The sequence below is a fragment of the Erpetoichthys calabaricus genome, chromosome 18, assembly GCF_900747795.2.
Source record: "Erpetoichthys calabaricus chromosome 18, fErpCal1.3, whole genome shotgun sequence".
NCBI lineage: Eukaryota > Metazoa > Chordata > Cladistia > Polypteriformes > Polypteridae > Erpetoichthys > Erpetoichthys calabaricus.
In genome coordinates, this window is record NC_041411.2 from 40,115,233 (window position 1) to 40,131,832 (window position 16,600).

The 16,600-nt window shown below is 40.8% G+C and overlaps 1 protein-coding gene across 2 annotated transcripts in view; it reads left to right on the plus strand.

Moving 5' to 3' along the window:
• The window catches only part of LOC114668853 (plexin-A1-like), a 727,343-nt gene that overhangs the window by 547,876 nt on the left and 162,867 nt on the right, over window positions 1–16,600 (plus strand). The window lies entirely within an intron of this gene.

Here is a 16,600-nt window from a genome sequence, read left to right on the forward strand (position 1 = left end):
ATGCTTTCACGTCAGACGTTTAAAAGACATTAAGGAGGGAAAACAAAAACAAAGACCGGGGGGAGTTTCTAATTGCTTGTCTTTGTTTATTTTCTTTGGCCGGTCACATAGTATCTTATTTTTGTACAGTTTAGGGAGTTACTCTTCTCTTTTTTTTTTTTGATCAGAGTTGCATGTAACGACCCCCTTCTTTTTGTGTGTGTGTTTTCTTTAGGAAAGCCTTCTTTATTTTTTCTTTTTTTTTGTTTAAAGAAAGTGCCTATAAAAAGTATCCACCCCCTTGGTAGGTTTCACAGGACTCAACTAGAGTTTGCCAGGAGGCACAATGGGGGACTCTGAAGACAGCTGGGAGAAGCTTCTGTGGTTTGATGAGATCACAGTCGAGCTTTTTGGCCTTCAGACTAAACGCGATACTTAAATATTGCATGTTATCAAAAACGCACCATCCCCACCGTGAAGTATGGTGGTTGCACTGTCATGCTGTAGGAATGATTCTGTGCAGCAGACCCCCGAAAGGCTTGTGAAGGTAAAAAGAATTCAGAAAAACCTGATGCAGTCTGCAAGAAATCTGTTTCTCAGGAGAAGATTGTTATCCAGCAAGACAACAACTCCAAGCATAAAGCTAAAGCTACACAGGAATGGCTTCAAAAGCAACAACGTTAATGTCCCGGAGTAGCCGAGTCAGAGTCCAGATCTCCATCCAGCTGAGAATTTGTGGCTGGACTTGATAAAGGCTGATCTCTTACAAATCTACTTGACATCTGACAGAGCTTGAGTAGTTTCGAAATGAAAAATGGGGAAACATGGCGGTGCCCAGATGTGCAAAACTGATAGAAACCTGTCCACACAAACTCGAGGCTGTCATGGCTGCCAAAGTTGCATCTACTAGCTTAAAGACGTGAATATTTATGGGATCGGTTACTTTGTGTTTAATATTTGTAAATAATTTAGACCACTTTGCAGAGACATTAAAGTCCTTTCTGTTGATCGTCAATGTTAAAAAAGCCAAATTCAATCAAATGTGGTTCAATGTTTTATAATAAAGCATCAAAACATCGAAGTGGGGGGGGGGGGGTCAGTTCTTTTAATAGATAACGTGTATGTGTGTGTGTGTATATATGTGTGTATATATATGTTTATCTATCTATTATATAAAAAATATTTTGGGTCGAGACGTGATTATCTTGGGGAGACACTTTGAAGTCCCGCGAGACTTCTTGCATGTCACGCCCTACTTATAATTTCTCGAAGACACTTTAACGTACTGGGTGACAAGGAAGTAAGACAAAAGGACAGCTGCTGTACAGGCTTTTAAATGATCAACGCGAGTGCGACATGCAGATCAAGCAGCTTGGTAGCAGTTAGCAGCAGCTGATCCGTCCTTAGCGCCCCCCCCCCCCCCCCTCCCAACTTGAGCGGCAGAAACGCGAAGAGGCTAGCATAAAGCATGCCCCCGGAGGTCGGGGTTGTGGGGTGGGCGAGCGAAACGAGTAGGGGGCAAAGCTCCCTGGTGTATGTGTGTGTGTGTATATATATAATATATAGAAATGTTCGTTTGCAGTGTTTGAATAAAGTTCTTGTCTCTACAACCTCCTTTGTTTCTATGCAAATCTGTGACCAAAGCGTGACAAGTGGTACCAGGAGTGGTTGCACAGATGAATGCTGAGGAGTTGTTTCAAATCGCTCAAAATGTCCCACTTCCTCCTGACCCAGAGGATGATCCGGTTCCTGCTCCTCCTGCTAATTCTCAGGATGTGCTGACGAAAATGGGTCCTTCCGATGACCCAGAGATGTTTCTTTTAGCTTTTGAGCATGTGGCGACTTTGATGGGATGGGACAAACAAAACTGGGCTGTTATCGTCACCCCTTTTTTGTCTGGGGATGCCTTACTTATCTTATGGAATGTGCCTCGCTATAAACTCGACAATTATGGTTTCTTGAAGCGGCAGGTTGTTTTATAGAGGAGCATACTTAAAAGCCTGAACAGCACCTATCGGTTTTTGATTGATTGCTTTTCTCTCTCTTTCTCTCTGACATTCCCTGCTCCTGACGCGCACTCCTTTGAAGAGGAAGATATGTTTGCATTCTATTAACTGTGAGACAGAACTGTCATCTGTGTCTTGTCAAGGAGCATGTTTAAACTTTTGAAAGAGACAAATGTTTGTTTGCAGTGTTTGAATAACGTTCCTGTCTCTCTACAACCTCCTGTGTTTCTGTGCAAATCTGTGACCCAAGCATGATATATGTAAATATATATATATATAAGTAAATATAAAAATCCAATGTCTGTCCGTCTGTCTATTTGCTTTTCACGAGAGAACTACTTAACGAATTTAGATCGGATTTTTTTCTATAATTTTCTTGAACATTCCAGTTGATTTTGTGACTGCTGTCATTGTGCTAAGTATCATAGTTCACTTGTGGCAGCGATTTATTCGCTTGAATCTGAGAGAGCGGCTGTGGGATGAGGGGAAGGGGGTGGGGCCCTCCTCACTCACACACCAGCCTCTGTTGGAGTTGGTCTACCTCTCACCACATGTTGGAGTGTACCTTGCCTCCACTTAGGTAGCGATACCTGCTTGTTCAACAGACATTATCATCTACAGATTGTTAAGGAGTAACGTTTGATGTTTTTGAGAGAGAGAGATCAGAGCTACGTGAGTTTTAGAGGGTAGTTGCTGATTGCCAGAGATATCACAGCCATGTGCTTTTCTCCCCACGTGGGGGACGCTCTTTCATCAGAGCTGAACACGATCAGATACAGTGCCAACGTTACACGTTGGAGCGTACCTACTTTCTGCTTGGCCATAATGGAAGGACTGGGCGATTGTACATGCCAGGAGCAGTTCATTCCCACTCACAACAGGAGGCAGTGTTTCTCAGTGCTGATCCCAATAACGACATTTACAGGATGGTATGGGATTTGGAGTTCAGAAATGCATCTCTGTAAGGGTCTTTGGGTACTGATACAGGGCACTGCCTGGGGAGGACTGACCTGATTTTCACATGACCCAGAAGTGCTCCAGATGACTTGGGAGTAACACTGGAAACAATTCCCAGGTCCAGTTCAAAAACGGAGGTGGAAGGAGAGTATTTTGTATTTGTGTATTGTGGCTGGTGCTTGTATAGAAAAGTGTTGGTTGCGAATATAAATCTTTTATTTGAACTCAGAATTGTGTTGGGTGATATTGTGTCTGTGTTTTGGGGCTCAGTGGCACCCCCTTGTGCTTGCACTATATATATATATATTTTTTTTTTAAACTTTGAGAAGTTCCAAACACATTTGCAGAGTGAGTTTGCATGTAAGCTCGAGTGTGCCCTGCAATGGTGCCTCATCCACGGTTGAGTTCCACCTTGTACCCAATGAGGTTAGGAATTGCTCCATCCCTACTACAACCCTGACCTGGGTAAATGGGTTATGAAATAAATGGATGAACCTTTCACACCTCGCAGATAATTAACTTGAACTTTAGCAGACAGTATTGTTTAACAGGTCTGACTCATTCCCCCTTTCGGCCATTGATTTATCCATTTTACATTTTGTTTTTATTATTTTAAATTGTGTCATATGGGGGGCAAATCTAGCCTCAGCAATATGGATCACAAGACTGGATCCCAGCTTGCATGGGATGCCATTCCATCATAGAAGCACACATTGCTCACATCACAATTTAAGAGTTCATAATTAAAAGAGCGTTTATGCTCAAACCCAGAGTGTGAGGTGTAGTGAAATAAGACGATGAGATTTAAAAGGCTGGGTTTTAGTTGCTGCCTGTAACTGACTGTGCAGCCTGCCAGTGCTTGAACAGTAAAAAAAAAAATCTCTAAACTGATGAAACATGTTCCATAAATCACATTTGATAAAAGGTACAGCTTGATATATACAGTATAATCATAATAATAATCGTGACAATTTTGAAGGAGGTCAGAGTAAATCAATGTACTGTAGGAAATGTGGCATATGGCTTGGTGGTACAGGAGATTAGCACTGCTGATTCATGGCTACACACTTCGGGGTCCAAATCCCATGTCCCGTCACTGCCTGTGCAGAGTTTGCTCCTCTCGCTCCATCCGTGTGTCACATTTCCTACCATTTCTCCACTGTTTTTTAAACATCCCACAGAAAGTGTAGTTTGGTTAGTATGTACTGTAAATGTAAAATGCTTCTTAATACTGTATGTGTGTTTTCTCACTTGAGAGTGTGCCCTGTGATGGACTAGACTGGTCTCTGGTTTGTGCCACAGTTTTTCGGTAGGAACCAACTTACCATGACGCTAAACTGGTTAAACTGAGAAGGAACAGATGAGCAATTTATGAACCTCATACAAGCACCAGCCTGGCTCTGAAAGAGCAGCTCTAACCACTATTCCTCCAAGACTGCCAAGTTTTAAATTTTGAAATTAAGCTAAGGCTGCAAGACACATTACCCATATGACTGATCTCTATTTTATATAGCATTTTTAACACAGAGCACCACTCCACGGCCTTTCTCACTCCCTGCTAGATGCTCCCCATAAATAGTCAACCTATTTTAAGTGTGAGATAAATAACAGGGGAACGTTCAGACAGAGGACTGAGCCAGCAAATGCTTTAGAATATGAAGCCATTCAGGTGATTGTATAGTAGAAACCTCCAGAGAAAGCAGCAGAGTCTAGTATGCTTTTTCCTAAAGGAGGGCCGGCATCAAATATTCATCTTTGTGCCCCCCATTCTATTTTCAAGGTGTGGGAGGAAGTGGGAAAGCGAGGGCCTCTGCTGGAAGTGATGCACATTGCATCTGCGTGACACTGAGCTAACTTCTGTAACCCCCTATCTCTTTACCCCCACAATGCTGAAAGGAAATCCCCTGTCTCAGTAAGCAGCAGCTAGGATTCAGACCCATGATGGAGTGGTCACCTAGAGAAACCTCACGCTGTCCCTCGATTGACTGTTTTTAAGTGGGATCTAAATTGCAAAACTCTGTAATCAATAAATGCTTTACTTGTTTATACGTTTCGCTCTCTGCAGGGATGCTATGTTATGTTTGAAAATACCCCTATGAAACCAATTAAGTCAAGGTTGTTTTTGACACTGCAATTATCATCCTGGTCTATTGGCTTTAATGCCAGCCCCAGCTTCCCAAGAGTCTTGTTTAGATGTGAGCTATCCAGCTAGCAGGCCATTAAAGCTAAGCAAGCTTCCCTTGGCTGAAGCGGATTTCAATTCGCTCATCCAGTGAGAAAGTGACTTTCTTTTGGATATTTTTGGTCTCAGTCTGGGGTCTTTTTTTTTTTTTTTTGTTCTGTTTTGTTCTACCAGTTTCTTAATTAGAAGGCAATTTCACCCTTTAAAGTCACTAATTGGATGGCTTGTTCCTGCTCTCAGTCTAACACCTCTCACTCCTACCCCTGTGTATTTCATTTTTCTAAGAAAAGTAAAAAATCATTGTTGAGTGCTGAAATAGATTAGCACCCCTCGATCCTCGCCTATCTCCCTTCTCTGTATCCTGTAGCTGTCAGCTGCCTTTTAATGCACCTCACTGTTAGGTCATCTGAGAATAGGTTAAAATAGTCAAAGATTTAGAACGGTTATTAACAAAAAGAGGATATATGAGTAGAGACTGAACTACCTGAAAGCTATCACAGCAATACGCATTGCTCTGAATGTTATACAAACGATCTGTCAGCAGGCTCGTTGGACAACCAGGAGGATGTTATCCTAAGAATTGTGGGATAGGGGTCGATCTTTGCAATATCCCTCAGACAAGACTGAGCTTCATAATCAGGGTCATGTACACTGCCTGGCCAAAAAAAAAGTCGCCACCAAAAAAAAAAGGTCACACACTCTAATATTTCGTTGGACCGCCTTTAGCTTTGATTACGGCACGCATTTGCTGTGGCATTGTTTCGATAAGCTTCTGCAATGTCACAAGATTTAGTTCCATCCAGTGTTGCATTAATTTTTCACCAAGATCTTGCATTGATGATGGTAGAGTCTAACCACTGCGCAAAGCCTTCTCCAGCACATCCCAAAGATTCTCAATGGGGTTAAGGTCTGGACTCCGTGGTGGCCAATCCATGTGTGAAAATGATGTCTCATGCTCCCTGAACCACTCTTTCACAATTTGAGCCCGATGAATCCTGGCATTGTCATCTTGGAATATGCCCGTGCCTTACGGCTACACAGCTGTTCAGTCCCAATCCCTTGAGTTCCCGTCGCATTGTGCATGTGGAAATGCTCTTACTTTCACTATTAAACATAGACCTGAGTTCTACTGTTGTTTTTCTTCGATTTGATTTCACCAAACGTTTAAGTGATTGCCGATCACGATCATTCAGGATTTTTTTCCAGCCACATTTCTTCCTCGAAGACGATGGGTCCCCACTATCCTTCCAGTTTTTAATAATGTGTTGGACAGTTCTTAACCCAATTTTAGTAGTTTCTGCAATCTCCTTAGATGTTTTCTCTGCTTGATGCATGCCAATGATTTGACCCTTCTCAAACAGACTAACATCTTTTCCACGACCACGAGATGTGTCTTTCGACATTGTTGTTTAAGAAATGAGAAGCAACTCATTGCACCAGTTGGGGTTAAATAACTTGTTGCCAGCTGAAAGATAATCGCCCATGCAGTAATTATCCAATAGGAGGCTCGTACCTATTTGCTTAGTTAAATCCAGGTGGCGACTATTTTTTTTGACCAGGCAGTGTATGACACCCTCCTAAGCGCAGCCAATGCGCCTTGGTGGTTTGGCTTGGAAGAGAAGTGTTACCGATGTGACACAGCTCAGGCAAACCTGCATCACATCCCGAGGGGCTGTAAGGTCGACTTGGCCCAGGGCTGTTACAGATTACGATATGACTTGGTTTTAAGCAAGAGAATATGAGAGCTTAAGCAAAGAGTCCCAATGTTAACAAAAGCACATCCAGCTTATAACAGCAGGTGGAGATGTGCAGCCTCGCCCAGCGCAGGATATAATGTCAGTCTGGGCCCCAGGGAACAATTGGGCTATGAGAGCAGACCTAGACAAGCAATGAGGGTGATCACCACCACTTCTGTGAGACCTGACATCATTGTGTGGTCAGTAACTGAGAAGCTTGTCTTGCTGGTTGAACTGAGAGTTCCCTGGGATGAAGGCATCTTGGACGTCCGCGAAAGGAAGAAAGAGCGGTATGCCAAGCTAGTGGTAGAGTGTGGAGGGAAGGGTTGGAAAGTCAACCTGGTCAGTTGAAGTAGGGTACCTGGGTTGTGGCTACCTGGGTTTTCAACAGAATGCTGCCTGAAGGACATTAGGATTACCTGATCCCAGCTAAAAAAGGTGCTGAAGGATCTTGTAGAGGAAGCAAGGAAAAGAGGTATCTGGCTATGGCTGCGAAGGAAAGAATAAGGGCTCTAGGATTTGGGATACCAAATTCCAAACCAGAAGCAGGGAGATGTTCCTCATTGCTGCCCTATTATCCTGGGCATTCAAAGGGCAAAGGATGTGACCCTGTAAACTGGGATTCTGGTACAAGCAGAGGTGTGAAAGGCAGCAATGCTTTGCAGGTTCCAACACCTCTGTTAATTAATCTTTTTATGCTCTTGATCCCATAATGTTTTAAAAGAAAATGATCACATTGCAGGATCTAAATTCATTAACACAGCTCACAACAGAGGATGGGGATCATTGTTTATTCCATTGCTCACAAAACAGAGCTACCAGTTACTAGACAGACACACACCTCTAAGCACGGCAGCCTAACGGATTACACTATTATTCACACACAGAGCATTTCTGAATAAAATTTTTTTCTACTTATGCACTTCTTTAATTGCAGATGGAGAGCTACAGCAGCCATCTTTTGAAATGACATTTTCACTTAACAGCACGTCAAAGAATCAGACTTAGATTCCTGATCCATTTATATGAACTCTGTGGCCATACAGGTTGTCTTTAATATTCTGATTTCTTTAATCTATACAAAAAAAATTACATTTTACAAATTGAGTGGCAACTTAAATTTTGCCTGGTACTAATAAGTATGCATGTGTGGTTCTGTGATGAACTAGTTTCTCGTTAAACGTTGGTTTCTGCATTGTGTCGAGGTGTGTATGCTCTCCGTTTGTTTATGTGACCCGATTCTTTGGTTTCCTCCATCTTTCCAAAGGTATGAATGTTATCAGTTGATTGGCAACTCTATGCCAATTTGCTATTAGTAAGTGTCATGATGTCCTGGCATCATTTTTGTTGTCAGTTCCTGTCTTTTGACAGCTCTTCATGGTGCCCATTTATTTCAGTGAGTTTTCTCCAGGTTCTCTGGCTTGTTTCCTCTTCCCAAAGAAGCATATTAATGGTCAATTGGCATTAGTGAGCATGAGTAGATACCCTCATACTGAAACTGGGGTCCTATTTAGAGTTAGTGCCTGCCTTGTGCTTAATTTTGCATGTTCCCACCTTATCTTATGAGTTTTCTAGAAGGTCTTTGGTTTCCTCCTTCTTCCAAAAGTCATGCATTTTAGTTTAAATAACAGCTCTAAATTGGCCTGCTTGAACTGAATGTAAACGTGTGCCCCCATACATCTGTCTCGCTTAAAATTGTCCAAAATGTTTCCAGGGCAAAATCCAATCTGTAAACGTTGCAATCGAGCTCCAGCCTCACTGGGTCACATGTTTTGGGCCTGCACCAAATTAACATCATTCTGGACCAAAATCTTTAAATTGCCTTTCAGACAGCCTTGGAGTCACAATCCCTCCTAACCCACTAACAGCTGTGTTTGGTGGGCTTAAAGTGGACAAACAAACTGTAATGGCCTTTACTACATTATTGGCATGCAGGCTTATCTGGAACTGGAACAATCCTAACTCTCCTATTCTAAGTCAGTGGGTAACTGATGTTATATACTATTTGAAACTGGAAAAGATCAAATTCTTACTTAGAGGATCTGTATAAAACTTTTTCAAAACCTGGCATGATCTGATCAATAACATTTTAGAATAAGCATTTAAATTGAGGAAGCGGATTCTCTCCCTTCCTTGTTATCTATTTACTTATTATTACTAGTTTAAAGTTTTACTCTGCTGGCCTAGCTCTCTTTCTCAGGGGTGGGGGTTGATTTGTTTCAAACCTGTTTTTGTAAAACTTTATTTATTTATATGGAATGTTATTTGATTTTAATAGAATCAATAAAATAAAAGAAAAACATGTGCCCCCAGGATAAACAGGCACCCCATTCAAGGCTGGCTCTTGCACTGTGCTCATGTTTAAGATACTTTGGTTTACTCCAACTTCCCGAAGATACATATTTAAGTCTGACTTGTCACTTAACCCACCATACAACTGTTTGCATATTGTATATTTTGCATTCAATATATTTTACCACAGAAGTGAATGCAGTTTAAGTTTTTGGTCAGAGGAGAGACTTGACCTGGCATCCTTGCAGTTTAGGGCCCAGTTTGCTGTCCATTATATAATTTTGAGGCAGTGCCCTATGTTAGAAAGCCTGACACTTTCACGATTGGCTTCTCTAGTTTGACTGTATAAGCTGGACCAAGATTGGTAGGCATGTGGAGTTTGAACCTGCTAACCTGTAAGTTGGCTAACAGAGGAAATGTTATTACTGTCATCCAGAAACGCACAAGATCACTCCGATGTAAACCTGGAAATGTATTACTCTCCATTCACTCTATTTATTTTCCAACCAATTACTTTCTGGGAACATTCTGAAGAGAGGTGCAGTAAGTGGGCAATTTCCATAGACCAGCTGCAGGTTAGGATTGTAAGAGGAGCACAATGACATGTGCATCTGGCCCTTTGCATCTTCAGATATCATCTGCAGCTTCAGTCTGCAGAGAGTAAATTTGGTCCTGTGGATTTCACCAATTTAATGCAGTCATAAACAAAATAGTCTTGGAAAAGAAAAGAAAAACTGTCTTGTACTTTTCAATGGGAAACTAAAGAATTGGGTGCATTAGATGAGCAGCTTACTTACTCGCACAAATGATTCCCTTATGACAACAATAAGGCCCAGCAGCAACACAAAGCCCAGACATAGTCATCCTTTATTTACATGTGTACCATTACCCAATGTGTGGGCATACTGGATATCCCACCCCACCCCTACATCAACCCACCCAGATAATTAAGAATTACTGTCTGCAATGGCTGATTCGGAATGATCTCCTAATTAGTCAAGCATAAGTGGCTCTGCTGAAAAACTCTGTCTTATTTAACATTATCTGTTAGATATGTCGCCTTTCTTTCTCTAAGAAGTAAATTATTATCCACAAGAGCCTCGAATGCGTGCTACTTGCATGCACAAATCAAGTTAATATGCTAGCCTGCGGGATGTTATACGTCTGGATGAAGTCAGAGAATTGAGAGCTTGTCTTTGTTATATCTTTAAAGAACTGGTAGCTAATGATGGGTCTGTGAAACATGCCATCGAAATGGCAAATGTCTCGCATGGTGGATGATACAGGAAAAGGCGACTGAACAAATAAATACGTGAAATCCCATGGCAAAGAGACATCTCATTTGTAGTGTCAAAGGGAACACCTTTTAGAGCAGTGATTATTAACCATTTTTGAGTCATGGACCCCTTTAAGAATCTCATGAAAGCTATGGGGACTCCCTTCCCCAAAAATATTCACATAAACTCAATTTTGCATGCAGTGAATATAATGAACTTTTTTTACCGAGATTTGATTGTCTCATTCATATATGACATACACAAAGTATTACTAAACTTTAAAGTTAATCTAAACCCTAATTTTATGCAAAAAGTAATGGCCACTCATTATAATTATGAAATACAATCCCCAAGTGCAAATTAAAACAGATCTACTACTACTACTGCTATGTTTTCTACTACCATTACTATTACTACATCTACTCTAAATCAACAGTACCAGGCTGTATAGTGAATATAAATGTTCATTTTTATCTGACCCTCACGGACCACCTGAAACCCCATCCACGGACCTCAGGTTATCCTGAGACTGGAACAAACCTCAAGATATATGCCAAAGAATGCAGGGAATGGTTAGAACAGGGGTGTCAAACTCCAGTCCTGGTGAGCTGCATTGGCTGCAGGTTTTCATTCCAACCATCATTTTAATTAGTGACTGTTTTTGCTACTAATTAAATTCTTTTGCCTTAGTTTTAATTAAGTCAACTCAGGCATCTTAGTTGTTTCTTTTTCCTTAATTAGCAGACCAACAATAATGAGACAAGCAACAAGCAGCCACATTATCAGTTCACCTGTGCCCATCACACAATATCTATAATTATATATAAAATCCAAAGACTGTCTGTCTGTTTGTCACGAGAGAGCTACTTAACAGATTTAGATCGAATTTTTTTCTATAATTTACTAACATTCTGGTTGATTTTGCAGCTTCTCTCATCGCAGTAAGTATTACAGTTTGCTTGCAGTACCGATTTATTTGCACGAATCCGACAGACACGCAGAGGGCCAAGGGTGGGGGGAGGGGGAGGCAGGACCACAGGAGTAGGGAGCCAGGCGGGCCCTCCTCATTCAATCGCTAGCCTCCATTTCAAGTCGCTCTCCCTCTCGCCACGTGTTGTTTCGTTCGTTGCCTCCGCTTTGCTAGCGATACCTGTTTGTTCAGCAGACATTATCATCTAGAGATTGTTAAGGAGTAACATTTGATGTTTTTGAGAGATCAGAGCTATGTGTGTTTTAGAGGGTACCTGCTCATTGGCAGAGATATCACAGCCACGTGCTTTTCTCCCCACATGGGGTCGCTCTCCCGTCAGAGCTGAATACAATCAGATACAGGGCCAACGTTTGACGATGCAGCATACCTACCTTCCGCTTGGCCAGAATTACACTTTTTAAAATTTTTTAATTGATGTTTAAATTTGTCTTGTTTCACTACTATGTTTGCGGAGCCACAGGGGATAGCTAATCTGAAAATCAAGTAAGGTGAAGGTCTCAGTAAGGCTGATCTTTCAGGTGGCCAGAACATTTTGACAAAGTTCTTAGAAAAAACAGAAAATCAATAGTTTGGAAATGTCTTCTGTGGCAAAATGAGAGCAGCAACAAGCTGTGGAATCAAATAACGGGTTTAGTTACCAGCAAGAATTGGCTTCTCATTAAGAAACCGGTTGGAGTGAAACTGGCTGGAGTTTGAGGTTCCCGTTTAGCTGGACATCTGTTGGCTTGTTTCACATCTCATTTCTGTTTGGTTACCATTTAAAGAAGAAACAAATCAATTCATAGGACTGAATTCTTTAAAACAGAGCTATTAAAATGAATGGAAATGGAGTTAATTAGCAGTGAAAACTGCTCACTGATTAGGAAAAGGGTTTGAATGAAAACCTGCTGCCACTGCGGCCCACCAAGCCTGGAGTTTGACACCCCTGGGTTAGAAGGTGCTGCTCTGTGCTGTATTGTTATAATAAACAGAAATGACCATCCATCCATCCATTTTGAAATCCACGTAATCCATCTGAGGAGCGGTGGCTGGAGCCTGTACCAGTAACACAAACCAGTGTGTTTCTTTGCGTCAGTCCCAAGCCCAGATAAATGTGGAGGGTTACGTCAGGAAGGGCATCCAGTGTAAAATTTTGCCAGATCAAATTCAAATTTCCATACCAGATCAGTCAAAGCTCAGGTTAACAACGGCCATCACAAGTACTGTTAGCCAACCGGGAGCTGGCAGAAATTGGGCTACTGTTGGCTGAAGAAGGAAGACAGGAAGATATGGAAAAAGATGATCCACTGTGGCAACCTCTAACAAGAGCAACTGAAAGAAGAAGAAGAAGAAGTAGAAGAACAGTGGCTGGATCCTGTCCCAGTAACACTGAGGTTAAAGCAGGGACCAATCCAGTCTGTTGTGTACCCAACAAACATTTGAGGCCAGCATGGAGGTCTCATTTAAGGGCCCATTCACACCTCACTGTTTTTCGAGCATTTTAACGTTAGACCCGAATGCTCCTAAACTGCTAATGAAGTTATTTGACATTGTTTTCAACGACACTGTTCACATCTAAGTGCTTTAGCAGAAAGTGGTTTAGAAAACTCCTGCTTGCGTCAGTTTTCGAGTGGTTTTAGTCAAACCCTTATTCCACTGAAATAAATTTTAATACTTGTAAAATGCTGCTAAAAGAAACAAAGAGCAGTTTTGCAGCATTTTTTTTGTAGGAATGAAGCAGCTCATCGAAACAAACAAAAAACCATTAGTGTGGCCGTGCACAGTTGTCTAGTGACGACTACTGACAGAGATTAAGTACATGTGTAGCTTGCAATCAAGTGACAAGAACTGAACACATTATAGGTATACAAATAGATTTAATAAGTTTACTACAGATGTTTTAAGATAAGCAGAGTGTAGAGCTGGCCTTCCTGCCTCACAACACCAACTGTACGGGGTTTGCATGTTCTGCCCATACATTTCTGGTTCGATTGGTATTAGTGAGTGTTTATAACTGTGGATGACAACCACTTTTAGCACAGAATACTGGAAACTCATCAGCAGTCCTTCTCAATTAAGAACATATGTTTAGTCCTTCATGTGCTGTCATGTATATAACATTCATCTCCTCTTTCCATCCCCAACACGAGCGCCAGGTATGAACATTGACTGCTGCTCCACCAGATCACATTGTTTCAAAATAGACATTGTCACACACGTACAAGTAGGAGTCAACTAAAGGGTTTGAATAATGGCAATTCCACGTCCCACCAGGGGGCGGCAGGATACACTAACTGTCTTTCACGATCCCTTGCAGACCATTCTCAGGAAATCCTGCAGAGTTCTGGTGCCTTTGATAACAGCACTTCCGGTGTTGGTGCCTTCAATTATGTCACTTCCTGTCCCGGCCCTAATGACATCACTTCCGGTCCCACCTCTGACGACGTCGCTTCCGCTTCTGGCTTCTGATAGGGTTGTCTGACGTCCCTTATATACGGGACATGTCCCATATTTGATAATTTTGTCCCCAGTCCCATACTGACCTTTCAGGGACACCCAAATATCCCGTATTTAGTTCATTTTCAAATTTTGTAATAAAAATATATTTTTACTACCTTCACATGGTACTTAGTTGTAACTTTATAAGTAATTATGCTTTCTTTACTCAGGTTCTCTTGATGAAAATAACCCAAATGTAACGAGGAAATGAGTGTTTGCTGCCTGTTTGCAACTTGTTCAGTTGCTGTGGTTGGCTGAGGACAGCGACACTCTTACCATTTTGCTCTCCAGCCGCGCTGCTGTGCAGTTCTGTATCAGCATTGCAACATACGGCGTCAACAAAGTGTGTTGTTACTACTTGCCACAGCCCACTTTTTTCCTAACTGCCTGTATTAAATAATAATAATATTTCTCTGTTGTCTGTATTAAATAAATATTTTTAAATGATTTCACTTTTGCAGAATTTTTTTAGTTTGTATTAAATAATTTTCAAATAATTTTACTTCTGTTTTCCTCATAACCCATTAAAATCCTTGCTTTTTAACTTATGTCTCTACTTTTATATAATATATTGGTCTGGGTGGATAGATAGATAGATAGATAGATAGATAGATAGATAGATAGATAGATAGATAGATAGATAGATAGATAGATAGATAGATAGATAGATAGATAGATAGATAGATAGATAGATAGATAGATAGATACTTTAATTAATCCCAAGGGGAAATTCACATACTCCAGAAGCAGTATACTGATAAAGAAAATATTAAATTAAAGAGTGATAACAATGCAGGTATACAGACAGACAATAACTTTGAATAATGTTAACGCTAATGTTAAAGTTAACATGTAGGGGGCATGTATAAATTTATATATATAGTAATATAGAGAGAGATTTTAAAAGTTTACCATATTTCTAATTTTCTAATCTGGCAACCCTAGGCCCTAATGACATCACTTCCTACACTGGCCTTTAAAGCCGCCATCTTGATTCAATACCGCAGCTCTGTTTTGGACTCAGTCTTGTGAACAACTAACAATCTTTAACTACCTTTTTGCATCCAAGGCACATTATACGGGTGGCAGCCCCAAACCTTAATGATGTCTATTTGTCGTTCTTGTGACAACATACCAAATAAATGAACACCCACTGCTGCTGCCATAATCACTGGCTCTCTGTGACCCTAAACTGGTCGGATTAAATTTACTTTTCTTCAGCACATGCAGGATTAAATGATTATGAATATAGCGTCTGTTCATTTCTTTTCACTTGGTGACATGCTAGGTACGTGCTTAATGTATTCTAGCTGTCACTAGACGACTGTTGCATGCGTTGCACGGACAAGAGAAGGCAATCGCTGCTCAATGATTGGTGTATATATATATATATATATATATATATATATATATATATATATTTGTTTTTTGAGTCATGGGAATAAGCTTCCATAAATATCATAATGACACTATTACATATCGTGATCATCGACACCCATGTGTAATCCTAGGATTTTCCAGAATCGTTCTCTAAGATTGCCTTTGCTGTAGAACAGGGTGAACTCTTCAGTACTCTGAAAGCCAGGAAAAGCACTAAAATCATACAAGACATTCTGGAGACTCAACCTCATAACTCACAAAATTGTAAAATGAAATGATGCCTACTATATATTTCCTTGCAAAACAACTTTAAAAGGCTTGAAAAACACAGAAGAAATGCTGGAAATTCACAACGCTCAAAAATGCATACATTTTTGGAATATCGGAGGAAAAAACTACAGAAGAAAACGAATGTGCGAACTCTATACAGAAAGGCCACAGGACCCTGGAGATGTGAGACAGATGCACTAACCACTGCTTTGTCTTCTCCTCATATTTTAGATCTTTTACTAAAGATTTCACTGGAAAGGAGCAAAATATCAGAAGTGTAACATTTGGTGTGGCTCCTGCAATGCTTTACACTGTCTTGGAGCCAGGAGTCATTACGTGAGCCCCACCTGTGAAATCTTTTGAAAGGTCCGCAGTGAAGCTTTGCTCCTAGACCATGAATATGTATTGCAGCCTAAGACACACTTTGTGATTTTTAGCCTTTCGATGGTATATCCCCTTTCAGTATAAAAACATAGTGAGACAGAATAAAATAAATAGCCCTGCCCTGAAATTACATATAATTACATCATTATTGTTATTACATGGCCTGCTTCACGCCATGCATCAGTCACGATATTTGTTTTGTCATGCTGCACCTGTCTACTTTATTAGAAATAATTCCACAGAATAAATCACATTATCCTGCTGCAGCATGGGTGCTGAATGAATAGGAGTAATGCCAGAGAGAAAGTAATGAGTTTAGATTAAGGCTGATGGGGGTAGTGGGGCTGTTCTCTCTAGAAGTCGGGTCATTTTTCTTGATTTCACTAGAGGTGATTTGATCAACAATGCATTAAAATGATAACCATTTTGTCCACCAGCTAGCGGAGTCAATGAGCGTCATCCTGCTGTGGTGTCGCTGAGGTGGTTGTGTGATAACCAAGTCGCATTTACAAATCTGCTTTCCAGCTGGTGCTTCCAAGTCATTTCCCCAGAGAATATACATCCCAGTAACTTTTAATTTTTAGTCACTCTGTCAGATTTGTTTCCATTTATTTATTTGATACATTTCTCATTGATGTTTTTCTTACTTCTTCTTCTTCTTCTTCTTT